Genomic DNA, 16,791 nt, shown 5'->3' with positions numbered 1-16,791 from the left:
AAAATGGCATAAATGTTAAGTTGGATTTGGTCTTATGATACTTAGTTATAAGCAATAGTTAAAGTCTATTTGATTATTATGCCGTTTGTCATGGCTAATCATTTTCGGTGTTACACTCACGATATGGTTATTGAGTAGTAAGGAAATGCTTGGTAATGATTAGCCTTTGGTATGGCTAGTCATGATCATACTTGGTGATATGTTTGTTAAATTACTCTAATAGGTAAAATTTACTCTAATAATAGATGCAGATAGCAGTAGTGATGTGAAATTGAAAAATCACTAAAAATAGTAGAAATGGAATTAAATAATGAATAAATTATGGAATCTAAGCTTGATGAGTCTATTTTCACATGGAAGAAGTAAAACAAGAATATGAGCTATATTGTATGAGATATTTAAAATTTTGTGAAACAGGGTCAGAACGATTTCTGGATCCCCTATTCCAAATTTGGAAATTCACCATAATTTCTACAAAGATAATTTGAAGTCATACCTTACATGTAAAGATTCCTTATTGAGTCTAGTTTTATTATGGACAAACGGCATAGTCATTGAATCTCTGTACAGAGAGATATCTGGTTTGTAATACACAGAGGTCAGAGTAGTCTAACCCTGAAACAGGGGAGAATTTAACTAATAAACTGTATTAATTGGAAGAACCAAAAATTGTGGAAAAATTTTAGTAGATAGATATACGAGTCTAGTTTCAGGAAAAATTTTCAGAATTAAATTTTGAGTTTCATAACTCAAGATACGAATTTTTAAGTGACTATAATGCAAATTGACAGTTTGTCTGGGAGTTTTAAAATAAATTGTTTGAGCTGTATAAGTGATGAATTAAGCCAGATTACACCTCGTGTTCGATCCCGGTGACGGCCACGGTTTTGGGGTGTTACATTTTATTAGTATCAGAGCTATGGTTTAGTCGGTTCTAGGACTACCATAGCGCGTATGAGTCTAGCTATACATGCCTTAATGTTAGTGTTTAATAGTGTGATGACTTCTGACGGCTAAAATTTTTGTTTTGATTAGTAAATGGATCCCGGCTTAGAGAGAACCTTAGCGGATGACGTTGAAAGTGTAGCGGCTGCTCTGCGCAAGGGACACCACTGTTGAACCTCGGTCATCTACTAATAATCAAAATGAGGGGCAAAACAAGCCTTCTTTACTATGATGAACAAGTGGGTCGCATAATATGCCCGCACTAATCCTACGCCCAACCATTCCCGAATTTAAATAATCTACCCTAGGAGCCTATAATGCCATCGACTCATCGATCCTGTAAGGCCAAGTAAACCACCTGTAGACTTGATTAGGAAGCGCGGGTAGAGGAATTGAGCCGTGAATTACCGATGATGCCGAAAGGCCGAGTTCGCTTGATAACACCATCCGAGTTTTTGATGAACTATCCTGCACACCTGATGAGTGTTTGAAGTGTGCTATATCTTTGTTGCGAGACTCAGCCTACTATTGGTGGAGGACCTTGATTTCCATATTCCCGAAGGAACGAGTTACTTGGGATTTCTTTCAAACAGAGTTTCAAAAAAAATATATTAGCCAACGGTTCATCGATCAAAAGCGTAAGGAATTCTTGGAACTTAAGCAAGGCCACATGACAGTATCTGAATACGAACGTGAGTTTGTAAGACTCAGTCGATATGCTTGGGAGTGTGTAGCCGGTGAAATTGCTATGTGCAAAAGATTTGAGGAAGGATTGAATGAAGATTTAAAGCTACTACTGGGTATTTAGAGATAAAAGAATTTGTAACACTAGTTGAACGAGCTTGCAAGGCGGAAGAACTTGGAAAGGAGAAAAAGAAGGCAGAATCTGAAGCTAGAGACTTTCATAAAAGATCAACAAGTAGAATTCCGTCCTCAGCTATAAAGAAGTTTAGGGAGGACACTCACAAACCGAAGACGACTGCGGGAATTTTTATTAGGACACAACCATTAACAGACTCACGAGCTACTTCGGTTGCTAGTGTGGGTAACAATCGCCAAGAAAAACCTGAATGTCCACAATGTGGAAGACGACACATAGGTGAATGTTGGGGTAAGTCCACTAACAGGGCCTGTTACAGATGCAGTTTGAAGGATCACTTCATTAGAGATTGCACGGAATTCGATGAGAGAAATAAGATGCAATGTGCAAGACCTAGTGGAACAACGGTTAGGGGTAGACCACCGAGAATTTCAGGAGGTAGGGGTGGTGGTCAGAGAGGGACTTTTGATACGGTTGTTCGATCTGAGACCCATACTCCTACTAGGGCATATGCCATCCGTGCACGAGAGGAAGCATCCTCCCCTGATGTTATCACTGGTACTTTCACTCTTTTTGATACTAATGTAATTGCATTAATCGACCCTGGCTCTACTCATTCTTATGTATGTGAGACTTTAGCATCCAGTAAGACTCTGCCTATTGAGTCTACTGAGTTCGTAATTCGAGTGTCAAATTCCTTGGGTCAATATGCGCTTATTGACAAAGTGTGTAAGAGATGCCCTCTAATGATCCGAGAATCCTATTTTCCGGCCGATTTGATGCTTTTACCATTTGATGAATTTGATGTTATTCTTGGTACGGACTGGTTGACCGTATATGACGCAGTGGTGAGTTGCAAAAGAAAAACCATTGATTTAAGGGGTGCAAATAATGAGATAGTCCGAGTTGAGTCTACTGATTTAAGGGGAGTGCTAGCAACAATATCCTCGATGATCGCTCGGAGATATGTGAGAAAGGGGTGTGAAACATATCTTGCGTATGTATTTGATAGCAAAGAGATGGAAAGGAAACTCGGATCGGTACCGGTGGTTTGCGAGTATTCAGATGTTTTTCCTGAGGCGTTACCGGGGTTGCCACCTGTTCGAGAGGTAGAATTTGGCATCGAACTTGTACCTGGTACCACGCCAATCTCGATAACCCCATATCGTATGGCATTAATGGAATTAAAGGAATTGAAAATTCAGTTTCAAGAATTAACGGATAGAGGTTTTGCTCGACCGAGTTTTTCACCATGGGGTGCACCAGTATTGTTTGTGAAAAAGAAGGATGGAACCGTGAGGTTGTGCATCGACTATCGTCAGTTGAATAAAGTAACAATAAAGAATAAATATCTGTTACCGCATATTGATGATTTGTTTGATCAATTGAAGGGAGCCTCAGTGTTTTCAAAGATAAATTTGAGGTCGGGTTATTATCAGTTGAGAGTTAGAGACTCGGACATACCCAAAACTGCTTTTAGAACGAGATATGGTCACTACGAATTCTTAGTGATGCCGTTTGGGCTTACTAATGCCCCTGCGATATTCATGGATTTAATGAATCGAATTTTCAGGCAATACTTGGATCAGTTTGTGGTTATGTTTATTGATGATATTTTAATTTATTCCCAAGATGAAGCTGAACATACCGAGCATTTGAGATTAGTATTACAGATTTTACGAGACAAGCAGTTATACGCGAAATTCAGTAAATGCGAATTTTGGTTGAGAGAGGTTAGCTTTTTGGGGCACGTCATATCCGCATCGGGAATTAGAGTTGATCCGAACAAAATTTCGCCATACTCGATTGGAAACCTCCGAGAATGTTACTGAAGTTAGGAGCTTTTGGGACTTGCGGATACTATCGATGGTTTGTAAAGGTTTTTCGATGATAGCTGCACTGCTGACGAAACTACTTCAAAAAGATGTTGAGTTTGAATGGTCAGGAAGCTATCAGGAAAGTTTCAATCGACTAAAAACCTATTTAACTGAAGCTCCAAGATTAGTACAAATGAGTCCGGAAAGAGTTTGTCATTTATAGTGATGCATCCTTGCTTGGGCTAGGGTGTGTGTTGATGCAAGAAGGTCGAGTTGTGGCTTACGCGTCGAGACAATTAAAGCCGCATGAGAGAAACTATCTGACCCATGATCTTGAATTAGCGGCCATAGTGTTCGCCTTAAAAATATGGCGACATTACTTGTTTGGAGAAAGGTGTCATATTTACTCGGACCACAAAAGTCTTAAATACTTGATGACTCAAAGAGATCTGAATCTGCGACAAAGACGCTGGCTTGAATTGTACTTATCATTGATTATCACCCGGGCAAAGCTAACGTGGTTGCCGATGCTTTAAGTCGTAAAGCGTTATTTGCTTTGAGAGTGATGAATGTTCACCTGTCCGTCTCACCCGAAAATGTGCTAGTAGCTGAATTAAAAGCCAAACCATTATGGATTCGTCAAATATTTGAATCCCAGAAAGTCGACGATGAATTGGTTGCTAAACGAGCTGAATGTGCTTCGAATGAGGAATCGGAGTTTCGGATTGACGACAATGATTGCTTGACATTCAAAGGTCGATTATGTGTTCCAAGAAATTCGGAACTTATTTCGATGATTTTGAATGAGGCTCATAATAGCCGAATGTCTATCCACCCGGGTAGCACAAAAATGTACAATGATTTGAAACGTCAGTTTTGGTGGTCTGGTATGAAACGAGACATCTCTAACTTTGTGTCGAAGTGTTTGATATGTCAACAAGTGAAAGCGGAACATCAAGTACCTTCGGGATTACTTCAGCCAATCATGATACCCGAATGGAAATGGGATATGGTAACAATGGATTTTGTATCTGGTTTACCATTGACACAAAATAAGAAAGACTCGGTCTGGGTTATCGTTGATAGATTGACAAAGACTGCTCATTTTATCCCTGTCCGTACAGATTTTTTGCTTGATAAATTGGCAAAATTGTATGTCTCTCAGATTGTAAGATTACACGGGGTACCTATTTCTATTGTGTCGGATAGAGATTCGAGATTCACCTCGCAATTTTGGAAGAAATTGCAAGAAGCTTTGGGTACCAAGTTGCATTTTAGCACCGCTTTTCATCCACAGACTGATGGTCAATCCTAACGGATAATTCAGATACTCGAGGATATGTTGAAATGTTGCATCCTTGAGTTTAGTGGTTCATGGGAGCGGTATTTACCTTTGATTGAATTCGCGTACAACAATAGTTTTCAATCAAGCATTAAGATGGCACCTTACGAGGCTTTGTACGGTCGTAAATGCCGTACACCATTATTTTGGACCGAGCTCGGTGAAAGTAAAATTTTCGGAGTCAATTTGATTAAAGATGCTGACCAGAAAGTAAAAATAATTCGTGAAAGTCTGAAGGCAGCATCAGATCGTCAGAAGTCATACGCGGATTTGAAACGAAAAGACATTGAGTATCAGGTGGGAGATAAAGTGTTTCTAAAAGTTTCGCCTTGGAAGAAGATACTCAGATTTGGCCGTAAGGGCAAATTGAGTCCGAGGTTCATTGGGCCGTATGAAATATCCGAACGAGTTGGTCTAGTTGCATATAGATTGATTTTACCCCCCGAACTTGAAAAGATTCATAATGTTTTTCATGTCTCGATGCTTCGACGATATAGGTCCGATCCATCACACATAATTACTCCATCTGAGATCGAAATTCAATCGGATTTGAGTTACGAGGAAGAACCGGTTTGCATTCTAACACGTGAAGTAAAAGAATTGCGAAATAAGAAAATCCCATTAGTGAAGGTACTGTGGCATAAACATGGGGTCGAAGAAGCTACTTGGGATCTCGAGGATTCGGTGAAAGAACGTTATCCAAATTTATTCGCTGGTAAGATTTTCGGGGACGAAAATTTTTGAGTGAGGGAGAGTTGTGACAGTCCTAATTCGACCTTAGTCGGAATGTGGTTTCGAGGCCACAAGATCGAGTCCCAAAATTTATTTAAAAATTTGGTTACATATCCTCTATGTGTATTTTGATGTTTTAATTTAGACTTATGAATGTGAATTTCATGTGATTGACTTAGTTGAGAACTTAAGAAAATATGATAGGGGGATATGTAAGGACCAAATAATAACAAAGTGAGGAAACTTGGGTTTGCATGTCAAATTGCCCAAAAACCCAAGTAGTGACCGGCCAAGCCATGATGCCCATCCACTAGGTTGAATTTCAATGCAATTCTTTTATTAGTTAGCAATTAAAATAAATTAAAGAAAGGAATTAAAAAGAAAAGATGAATAAAATAAGGAAGGAAGAGGAGTATTCATCTTCTTTCTTTTCTTGCAATTGCCGTGAGTTAGGAGAAGGAAAGAAGAAATGCTCTAGACATTCGGCCAACTCAAAAGGGGTTGATTAAGGTAGGATTTATGTTACTTTTACTAAATTCTTGTGAAAATCTAGTTAGTAGCCAATGTCTTATTACAACCCATATGTTAATTTTCTACCTAAAAGGGTACTTAGATGGCATATGGTTAGGAAGAGGTAAATGCTAAGTGTATGGTGCTTTTGATGTTGTGAATGGAAGTAGTGGAAAAGTAAAAGAAAATTTATGTAGAAATGTGGTATATGTGGATTTATAGGATGTTACAAATAGATGTGAAGCCATGCTAGATTAGGAAAAATTCGGTCAAGTGTTCATGATATGAAATTTTGTGTTTAGGTGAATTAAAGATGATAGTATAGTTGATATCATATATATATGTATGCATATTCGGCCATCAAATTAAGAGCATAGGTGATGTTGAGTCTAAGCTTTGCACATTCGGCCATATATATATATATTTGCATGTGTGATTGGATTATTGATAGTAGGGTGATAGCATATGGTTATTAGCCGAATAGCTCAAAAACATATGGTAGGAAGATAAGAATTAGTCATGTATCTCCTATGATATGAAATCATCAATATTTTGATATAAATATTTAGCAAGATGGTTAAACTAGTTAATTTATTGATTAAGCTCAAGAAGTTAAAGGAGGAGAATTAAGCAAAGGCAAAGGAAAGAACATCGAGTAGCCGAGTTGGAACCGTTTTACCCAACACAAGGTAAGTTATTAAGCATATATTTTGTATTGATTTAAATAATCATAATACTTATGTACTTATGCCGAATGGGATGATATATAAATGCATGTAGTGACAAAATTATCGATTGTAAAAAGAAGTGAGATGTATTGAGTTGTTGATTTCGCACTAAGTGTGCGGGTATAAACATTTACGATAATGAGATTGGCACTAAGTGTGCGAGTTTAATTGTATAGCACTAAGTGTGCGAGTTTGACTATTAAGCACTAAGTGTGCGGACTTACTATATATTTTCGAATAATTATTAACGTTAAGTGTGCGAATTTATCGAGTAAATCATGGACAATGGAATGAGTAGATATTTTGAGTTCATAAGGAATAGACGTTATGTTTATATTTGGGCCGAGCTTGGTAAGTCTTGAACCTATGTGGTGATTATATTTGAAGTTAGGAACATAAGATTATTGTGGAATAGATGAAATGCTATTATTAGTATAATCTAAACGAAAATAAAATGATGTGTGGAAATGCATCAAATATCATATCGAATATCATACGAGATGTCAATGGAGGCTTGGCTAGTTGAGAGCATGTAATGATAAATTTATGTGAAATTATAGCATAGTCGGTATGGATGGAGTACCTAATCTTGCATTATTTGTTTTCTTTTATGATATTTTATAAATGGACAGCGATGTAATGCTTATGACTTCTTGAGTTATATACTCATTCGGTGTGTTTATTTGTCACTTATTTAGGTTCCTTTGATCCATTTTTGTGTGCTCGGGACCATCGTCGAAGTCATCACACCAGCTTGCAACTTTTTGGTATCTTCTTCTTAGTTGGTCTAAGAGAACATTTCGGCATGTATAGGCTATTATGTTTTGTTTGAACTTTGGTATGTATACTTTTAGCCATGCGAAAATGGCATAAATGTTAAGTTGGATTTGGTCTTATGATACTTAGTTATAAGCAATAGTTAAAGTCTATTTGATTATTATGCCGTTTGTCATGGCTAATCATTTCCGGTGTTACATTCACGATATGGTTATTGAGTAGTAAGGAAATGCTTGGTAATGATTAGCCTTTGGTATGGCTAGTCATGATCATACTTGGTGATATGTTTGTTAAATTACTCTAATAGGTAAAATTTACTCTAATAATAGATGCAGACAGCAGTAGTGATGTGAAATTGAAAAATCACTAAAAATAGTAGAAATGGAATTAAATAATGAATAAATTATGGAATCGAATCTTGATGAGTCTATTTTCACATGGAAGAAGTAAAACAAGAATATGAGCTATATTGTATAAGATATTTAAAATCTCGTGAAACAGGGTCAGAACGATTTCTGGATCCCCTGTTCCGAATTTGGAAATTCACCATAATTTCTACAAAGATAATTAGAAGTCATACCTTATATGTAAAGATTCCTTATTAAGTCTAGTTTTATTAGGGACAAACGGAATAGTCATTGAATCTCTGTACAGAGAGATATCTGGTTCGTAATACACAGAGGTCAGAGTAGTCGAACCCTGAAACAGGGGAGACTTTAACTAATAAACTGTATTAATTGGACGGACCAAAAATTTTGGAAAAATTTTAGTAGATAGATATATGAGTTTAGTTTCAGGAAAAATTTGAAGAATTAAATTTCGAGTTTCAGAACTCAAGATACGAATTTTTAAGTGACTATAACGCAGATTGACAGTTTGTCTGGGAGTTTTAAAATAAATTGTTTGAGCTGTATAGGTGATGAATTAAGTCAGATTACACCTCGTGTTCGATCCCGGTGATGGCCACGGTTTCGGGGTGTTACGCAATGGAATCAATGATATCATATGAGGGTAAAACACAAATGATGAGGTCATTGGACAAAGCAGTTGGATGAATTGCTTTTGCAAAGACTATACAATAAGGAGTTTTCAATTATGGTACTTCTTGTGAACTGACTCCATGATTAAGTAATTGTGAATTATCAAAACGATATTTCTAGACATAATTGCAATTACTAGAGCCTAATTGTATATGTCTAATTGGTCTATTTGCTAGCTCAACAAAAGCTCGACCAGACTACATTTGAATTAGAAGAAAATTCTACGAATTTGGAAATAATTTAATTGAGTCGATTTATTCGATGTGGAATTAAATTGGGCGACCATAAGAATTACTCAAGTATAGAATTTGATTAAAGAATTTTCTTAAAAAATTAATTTAGCAAATATAAGTGATTTTTAAGAAAATTAATTTTGATCAAGTAAAATTAAATTAATCAAATTAATTAAAATTAATATGATATTTTTGGAAATTAATTTTCAAGTCAGACAATTGATCTGATGGTTAATTGATCTTAAAAATTGGACCTAAAAGCATAAATAGGGTCGAGGAGCCCAAAATCGAGACCAAAACCCAAAAACTGGTCGAATCAGGCCTGGTATGTGAAACCGGGTCAATGTCTAACTAGTGGCTAGATCAAATCAGTTGAGTCGTCACTGGCCGGACCAAACCGACAGAAGCTGAGCTAGCTCGGGGTGTCGGCAATTGCGATGACAACATTTCGATGGCCAGCAAGTTGTCGGCAGCGGTGGGTCTTCGGTGGTTGAACAATTGAAGAATTACACTCCAATTGGCCTCTACCAAAGAATTTGAGTTTAAATTAATAATTTCAAAAATAATATTATTTTAATAGATTTAATATTAATTTTAATTTAATACTTAATTTAATAGTATTTTATTAATTTAATATTAAAGTAATTAAATTTAATTATAGTTGAATTTAATAGTATTTTATTAATTTAATATTAAAGTTATTAAATTTAATTATAGTTGAACTCTTTAAACTCTCCTTATATAAAGAGAGTCTTGGGTCATTATTTCACACATTTAAATTTAAGAGAAAGTTATAAAGAGAAAATTTTCTAAAGAAATTATTTTAGAAAATTTCTAGAGATATTTTTTTATTTACAACTTGACCCAAAAGGTTAGAGAAATTGCTAAATTACCTTACCGGTAATTTTTGTGAAAAATTTTCTGATTTGAAACGAGCTCACACTCGGCAAACGTGAGCTTAAAGATAGCAGAGAAGACTACTCGGTCGAAACATTCATCCTAAACGAATCGAAAAAATACAATTTATTTTCCGTGGCGCTTTCCAAACTCATTTTTCCAACAACACCCAATAACTAACTAATTAACCCATACCTTAGAGAAATATGCCGCAAGTTCGAAATCATATAAAGTGAACTCTTACATTAGAATAAACATATATAGCGTATTTATATAATCCATTATGCATAAAGGTTTTACTTACAAATTTTATTACTAAAAGGGGATGTATTCCTACGGAAGTTCTATTACGTTATAACCATTATTTGATTTAAAATTAAGTCTAAGGACAACTTGACTTGAACCCTAAGACTCTGCCACCAGGTCACCCCACTATATACATATCACTACAGCCATAAACTAAACTGCCTGAGCTTGGCAAATTCTGGCCTGGTCTCACCTTGATTCTTAGAAACAACCCCTAAACTTGCAATCCATAGCAAACACACTGGTAACTTCAACTGAACCTAGTGAGTGTTCCATACTTGGCATAAACAAAACACTATTGAAGTTGAAATTTAGAAATTCAGAAACCACAAGTCTTTGCTTATGCAAAACATATTTGTTAAATCCTGCTGGCGTAGACTTGACTATAGGGCGTCCCATTGATAAGGCCTTCGTACAATAAAAGATACTTAGATAGAGATGTGGATACGTTGGCAAGTAATTTCCATCAATCCTTTCTTCAATGGTTTTCCTTGCAGACCTTTTCATAGCTACTTCTTTACAACTACTTTTTGCAAATTCTCACTGGCGTTTTTAAGGAAGATACTGATGCATCATTCTTGTGACACAACTTATGATGAAGGATAGATCATAATAAATACCTTCACCATGTAACCTTATTAATGCTTGATCTCACTTATTCCAATAGGCAGATCCTTACTTCAACCACATAGTCAAATATGACGTTTCATAATGTGTCTCAGACAAGTACTTATTAAAATAAACAATTCGATTATCTCAGAAGTATAGGAGAACACTCTTGCATCATCCTCAAAAGAACCTAGTGGACTGTCATATATAAAATATGACTTCCATACAATTTGCCTGTACAGTGGGTTTGAGTAAGGAATGTGCTATAAGCACATATACTCATTCTTGGTAGACTCATACAATCAGGTAGATATATAACTGTAAAAATAGAGCTGATGAACCGTCATAACTTGTATCCGTTTTACTTTATCTAGTTGACTTTTTATCAAATGTAGTAGTTAATTCAGGTAAATTTCACACTTAAAGAGCATGTTTTCTAAACATTTTAGGATTTTATATTATGTTTTTAGTATTTAGGCCTTAAGATTAAAAGTTAATAAAAATAAGTGTTTTTAACACATTATGTAGGTGTTGTGACCCAATAGGACGACATGAGCCTTAAGTTGTGCTAATTAGTTTAATTGAGTATGTAAGATGGAAATATAAAGGCCCAATTGACGTAGAAGCAAAGGTCAAGTGATGCACAAGCTTCCCAGGACGTCAATGCACCAAAGGAACGACATAAGACAGTATTTGGGTGTCGTGTCACGCCACGCAAGGGGTGTGGCGCAGTACAAGACCGACATATTGTCCAAGTATTTCGGGGTTATTTTCTTCTGCACAATCAAACTTATATGAATACCTAAGATGTGCTAAATACCTAATTTGGGCTGCTAACACCTCTATAAATAAGACATTAGGGGTTGGATATAAAAAATTTGTCCTAGACGCTTTCAAAAACCCTTGTAGTTTAGAATTAGTTTTAGTTTATTTTATTTTCGGCTTTTTAAATACTTTCTTGTTTTTCTGTTTGAATCAATTTTGATATTTACTTGTTTAATTAAAGTATTCAATTTATATTTTCCTTTGCAATTGTTTTATTTCTTTATTCCAATCTAGAGATTTGCTACTCTATTTCTCATTCGATACTCAATCCATAATTATTCACATCTCTTTTCTTCTCTAAATTGATGGTGTTGCTTACATGGTTTATTCAATCTAAATTGAGATTATGAATAACATGAATGACAAATCCTTTAGGGGAGATTAACAAGTGAATGGGGATGTGACTAATGGAGGATTTGAAATTTCTTAAGATGGATTAGTTGACATAAGTTATGTGTTATTATACTGTTAAGTTTGACAACCCTAATAAGTTATCATAGGATAAATGATATCGGAAGATAAGTCGAACCGAGTAAATTGTAATTTATCCTAGTTGAGAAAGTGAGGTTGAGAGATAAACGGGTATCAAACAATCGATTAAGTTAATTAGAAATCTTGAGGTAATGATTGCTTGATCGGTTACTAATCCATTTTAGACATCTAATCTAAAGTTAGTTGAAAATCCTAAAGTGAGTTAATATTCCTGATTGGTTTATCGGTTTAATTCAATTTTTTATTTTTCTTTTTATTTATTTATTTATTTTTATTCCTCTAAATATATTTTATGATCCATCATAATATAGAAATTATCTATTACCATGTAGACTTGTTATTGTAAAAGTATTTTTATTATTTATTGCATCATCTCTTGGGTATGATCCTCAAAATACTTCCAAGGTATTTCGTTGTATAAACTATATTACAATTTGACCCATGTACTTGCGGTCACTGCCATTCTCAATTCTAATATTTTTGGTGTTATATTTATTGTATAAATAGTAACTTGTTTATAGGCGGTCATTAGTACAGACACAATAACCTTCTCATAATAATAGATCACCTTTTTATGGACTCATACAAATGGTTGTACTACGGAATCATATTTACAAGATAGTTCTGGTGATATTTCCTCACAATGATAGTCCTCGCAGACTTTGCCATATTAGCTAGTTCTTACAAATTTCCACATACGATAGTATTGGCAAACTTCCAACATATTAGATAGTCTTTACGGACTTTCATATAAGATAGTCCTGGCGGATTTCCTACATATTGGATAGTCTTTACTGACTTCCACATAAGATAGTCCTGGTGGACTTCCCATATTTAAGGTCGTCCTAATAGACTTCCACAGTTACAATAATTTCATGGCCATGGTCTTGCAAACATCCCCCAAGGGGCTCTTAAGCGTCCCATAAAGGACTCTTATACATCCCACGCAATTGGCTTTCATATACGAGTGTGCACCAAATCTCCGTATCATTTTATCTCATTTCCTGGCTCAGTCCAACCAAACCTCCCTCTAAGCCACATAAATATAATTCATATTTAATCCCGTGTATGACCATCCAAACCTCCTCAAATCCACATAAATATAATGCATAACATATATGAACATTCACCCAACAGATACTATTTATCATGTGACATACAATATGCTAACATCCATATCATTTCAATACTCAATAATGTATCACGTTGAACCTTTCATTTACATATTCACATACCATACCACATACAATCAACATACATTAGGAGTTTGCTATATCATACTCATCCATTCCATTATGATCAAACTCACAACCAAACAATATTTGCATTCAATACCACATACACACACAAGATAACAACATTCTGCAACAAGTTGATTCACCACTAGTATAATACTAATTCAAACATATTCAGTATATTAATGACACTGGATACATCCATTTAAGATTTGAGTCTGAGAACTCACCTGGGAGTTGCCTCAAAATCCATTTTCTAAGCATTTTTCCCTTGTTACACGAGCCTCATTAGTCAAAGCAACATAACAACCATTTTAGAATCTATCTAAAACCATTCATTATCATAAAAAGTATAATTTATTTTGAATACAAAGACCATTTGGATGATTATCTGCCACTTTACGCCAAAATAAAATAGGACCAATAATTAACTGAAATCCTTAACTACCTTCTTTTTCTTGAATTTGCTAACGCAGAAAAATTAGAAAACTTACCAACATGCAAGATTTCTAATTTCTAAGACTTAGACCTTAGTCTTTCGCTTACATGCACGAATGTTCCATAACCGTTCTCTCTTCCGTGACAAACCATAGAAAAGAACAAGAAGAATAGAAAAATAAAAGAATCATCCCTAGAGAAGAATACCTCTCCTATACATATAGTCCTTCTGACCCCTATCACCAAAACCAATTCACAACCACTTGGAAATACCTTAATCAACATGTCTCCTACTAATATATACTTAGTTCAAAACTAACAGAACTATAGTTGAAATCCCACTTTTTCCAAGATCAATCTATTAATTAACCTTAATTACAAAATGAACTCACTAGTGTAGAAAACTTTTCAATTAAATTCGCAAATCCCTTCCGCAACTCAAGACTTAACGAATCCATGTGTGACAACCCAATCTATGATTGGATAACATATATCAAACATTCTCCAAGAACATCCAATTCATGCATTTTTTCACCCCACTCTATTGTGCTGTTGATTTGATAGTGAAATGTTTGATGTTGCCCTTATCCTTAAAAAATCTTGGCAAATGGACCACTTTTATACTCTCCACCATTGTCTGTGTGAAAATGCCTGATCCTTTTGCACGTTTGAGTTTCCATCATCGTTTTCCACTTAAGGAAAAATCTTAACACTTCATCCATTATCTTCACTGTATACTTTCACACTCTTCGGGAATAATCTCTAACAAAAGTTACATAATAACATTTTCCTCTCAAAGAGCTTGTTTTAGAAGAGCCCTGAACATCAAAGTGAACATAATCTAAGATGCCTTTAGTATCATGGATTATAGTCTCAAACTTTACCCTTGTTTGCTTCCCTTTGATGAAATGCTCACAAAAATCCAGTTTACATGTTCTTACTCCTTTCAATAATCCTTGAGTTATAAGTAAGTTCACGGATTTTTCATCTATATGCCCCAAATGCATATGCCATAGCTTAAGTGCTTCTAACTCCTAATTTTTAGTTACTATTGCAGAAACTATCCCATTAATTGTACTACCCAGATAGTTGTACAAGTTATTATTCTTGTGAACCCCTTTCATTACCACGTGTGCACCATAAATAATCTTCATTATGGCCATTACTGATGTAACAAGTTAGAGATTTAAATATTCATTATCACACTCAACTATACTTAATTCTATTACAGCTTTCCCTTTATCATATTTACTCTTATTTTTCAATTTTAGGCAATCTTTTTTCTAGTGTTATTTTTCTCGACAAAAAGCACACTCATCTTTACTTAGTCTTTTCCTTGACCTGGATATCCCCTTCTGATCTTTACTCTAAGTGTGTGAACAACTCTGAACTACTAAAGCTTTTGTGTCTCAAATTGAATTTCTCTGCTTTTTCCTTCTTTCTTAGTTCATAACTGTATAAAGTTGTACATAATTCATTAAGAGATACATCAGCCTTCCCATGAAGTAAAGTAGTTTTGAGGAACTTGAACTCCTAATAAAGTGACCCCAACAACATTAATGTAGTGCCCTATTCTTGAACTTTGAAGGGGACCCAAGAATGGTACGTTACAACCTTAAAGCCTTTTCCTTATAGAAACATAATTGGCGGAACCTTAAGTTTACAAAAAAAAAAAATAACAAATTGGTATTTGCTATAGTAGTAATAAATAAAACTTTTAAGCTTAAAGGCCCAAACATTTTTAAAACACAAAAGTTTATTGTAAATATTTAAGGGAAGGACATCATTTGGTAAATACAATTTTAACTACCAATTATTATTTTTCAGATTTCAAACCTTGACACCACATTCATTTGTTATGCATAATACAAAATCATTATAAGCCTCACACAGAATGTATCCTCTGGCATAGTCCTTGAATGTTCCTTATTTTTTCAGGGGGTCCTAAGAAGGGAAGATAAATGGAGTAAGTTCATAGAACTTAGTGATTTCCAAAGCAGCATCAAAATATCTATATGTCATACAGATAGAGGAACTCTTCCTAACTAAATGGGACTTACAATTCACCCATTAGTGAAGACACCATACAGACTGACCTCATGTAGCTCGCCTATTAGAGAATATCGAACTTGTATCGAATTTGACAAAGTAAGACTTACTTTGGCACATACACTATGCCCATGCATTCATACAAACAACCCCCTTCATGCTAGGAAAAAACCTTAGTCCGTGTTCAAAGATTGTAATATTCATTCTGTTTTCCTCTGTTACTTTTTTCCAATCTGGTTTGCATTATACTTGTCTTACCAAAGGCTACATAACATCGTTCATGTATCGCGATCTACCAGTTCAATGCATCTTGCAATAAAGGCAACCCCATGAATTCACTTTTTTTGTTTTGACCATATGGTGTCTTTCCTTTCTCTTTAAATCTGTATAGGACTTTTTTTTATCCTGAGTAGCCTTCAAGTGGTTGTGAATGACAGTTTTTTTTTCAGTTTTATGTACTAAGTTTAGACCCACGATTTTTCGTTTGCTTAACACTATCCCATAAGTAGGTGTTCTACACCTTATACCATGTAAGGCCTCAAAATGAGACATCTTTAAATTGGCATGGTAGCTATTATTGTAGGCGAATTCAATCAGAGGAACATACCTTTCTAAATTTATCCAAAAATTGATCACATAACAACGTATCATATCTTCTAAAACTTGATTACTCTTTTAGGTTGGTCATCTGTCTGAGGGTGAAATGCAATGCTAAATTTCAACTTGGTTTCCAATGATTGTTGTAATTGTTTCCAGAATCTGGAGGATAATCTTGGATCCGTATCAGACACAATAGACGATGTCACTCCATGCAGGCGCACCACTTCAACAATATATAGTTCAGCCAACTTTTCTAAAGAATATGTGGTATTCACAAGCAAAAAGTATGCTGATTTTGTAAACCTATCTACCACCTCCCAAAAAGAGTTCTTCTTGAAGAGACTGAGGGGCAATCTAGATACAAAGTCCATGGTGATTCTGTCCTATTTCCATTTC

This window comes from Gossypium arboreum, chromosome 10 (assembly GCF_025698485.1).
Source record: "Gossypium arboreum isolate Shixiya-1 chromosome 10, ASM2569848v2, whole genome shotgun sequence".
Taxonomy (NCBI): Eukaryota; Viridiplantae; Streptophyta; class Magnoliopsida; order Malvales; family Malvaceae; genus Gossypium; species Gossypium arboreum.
This window is presented reverse-complemented; position numbering follows the sequence as displayed.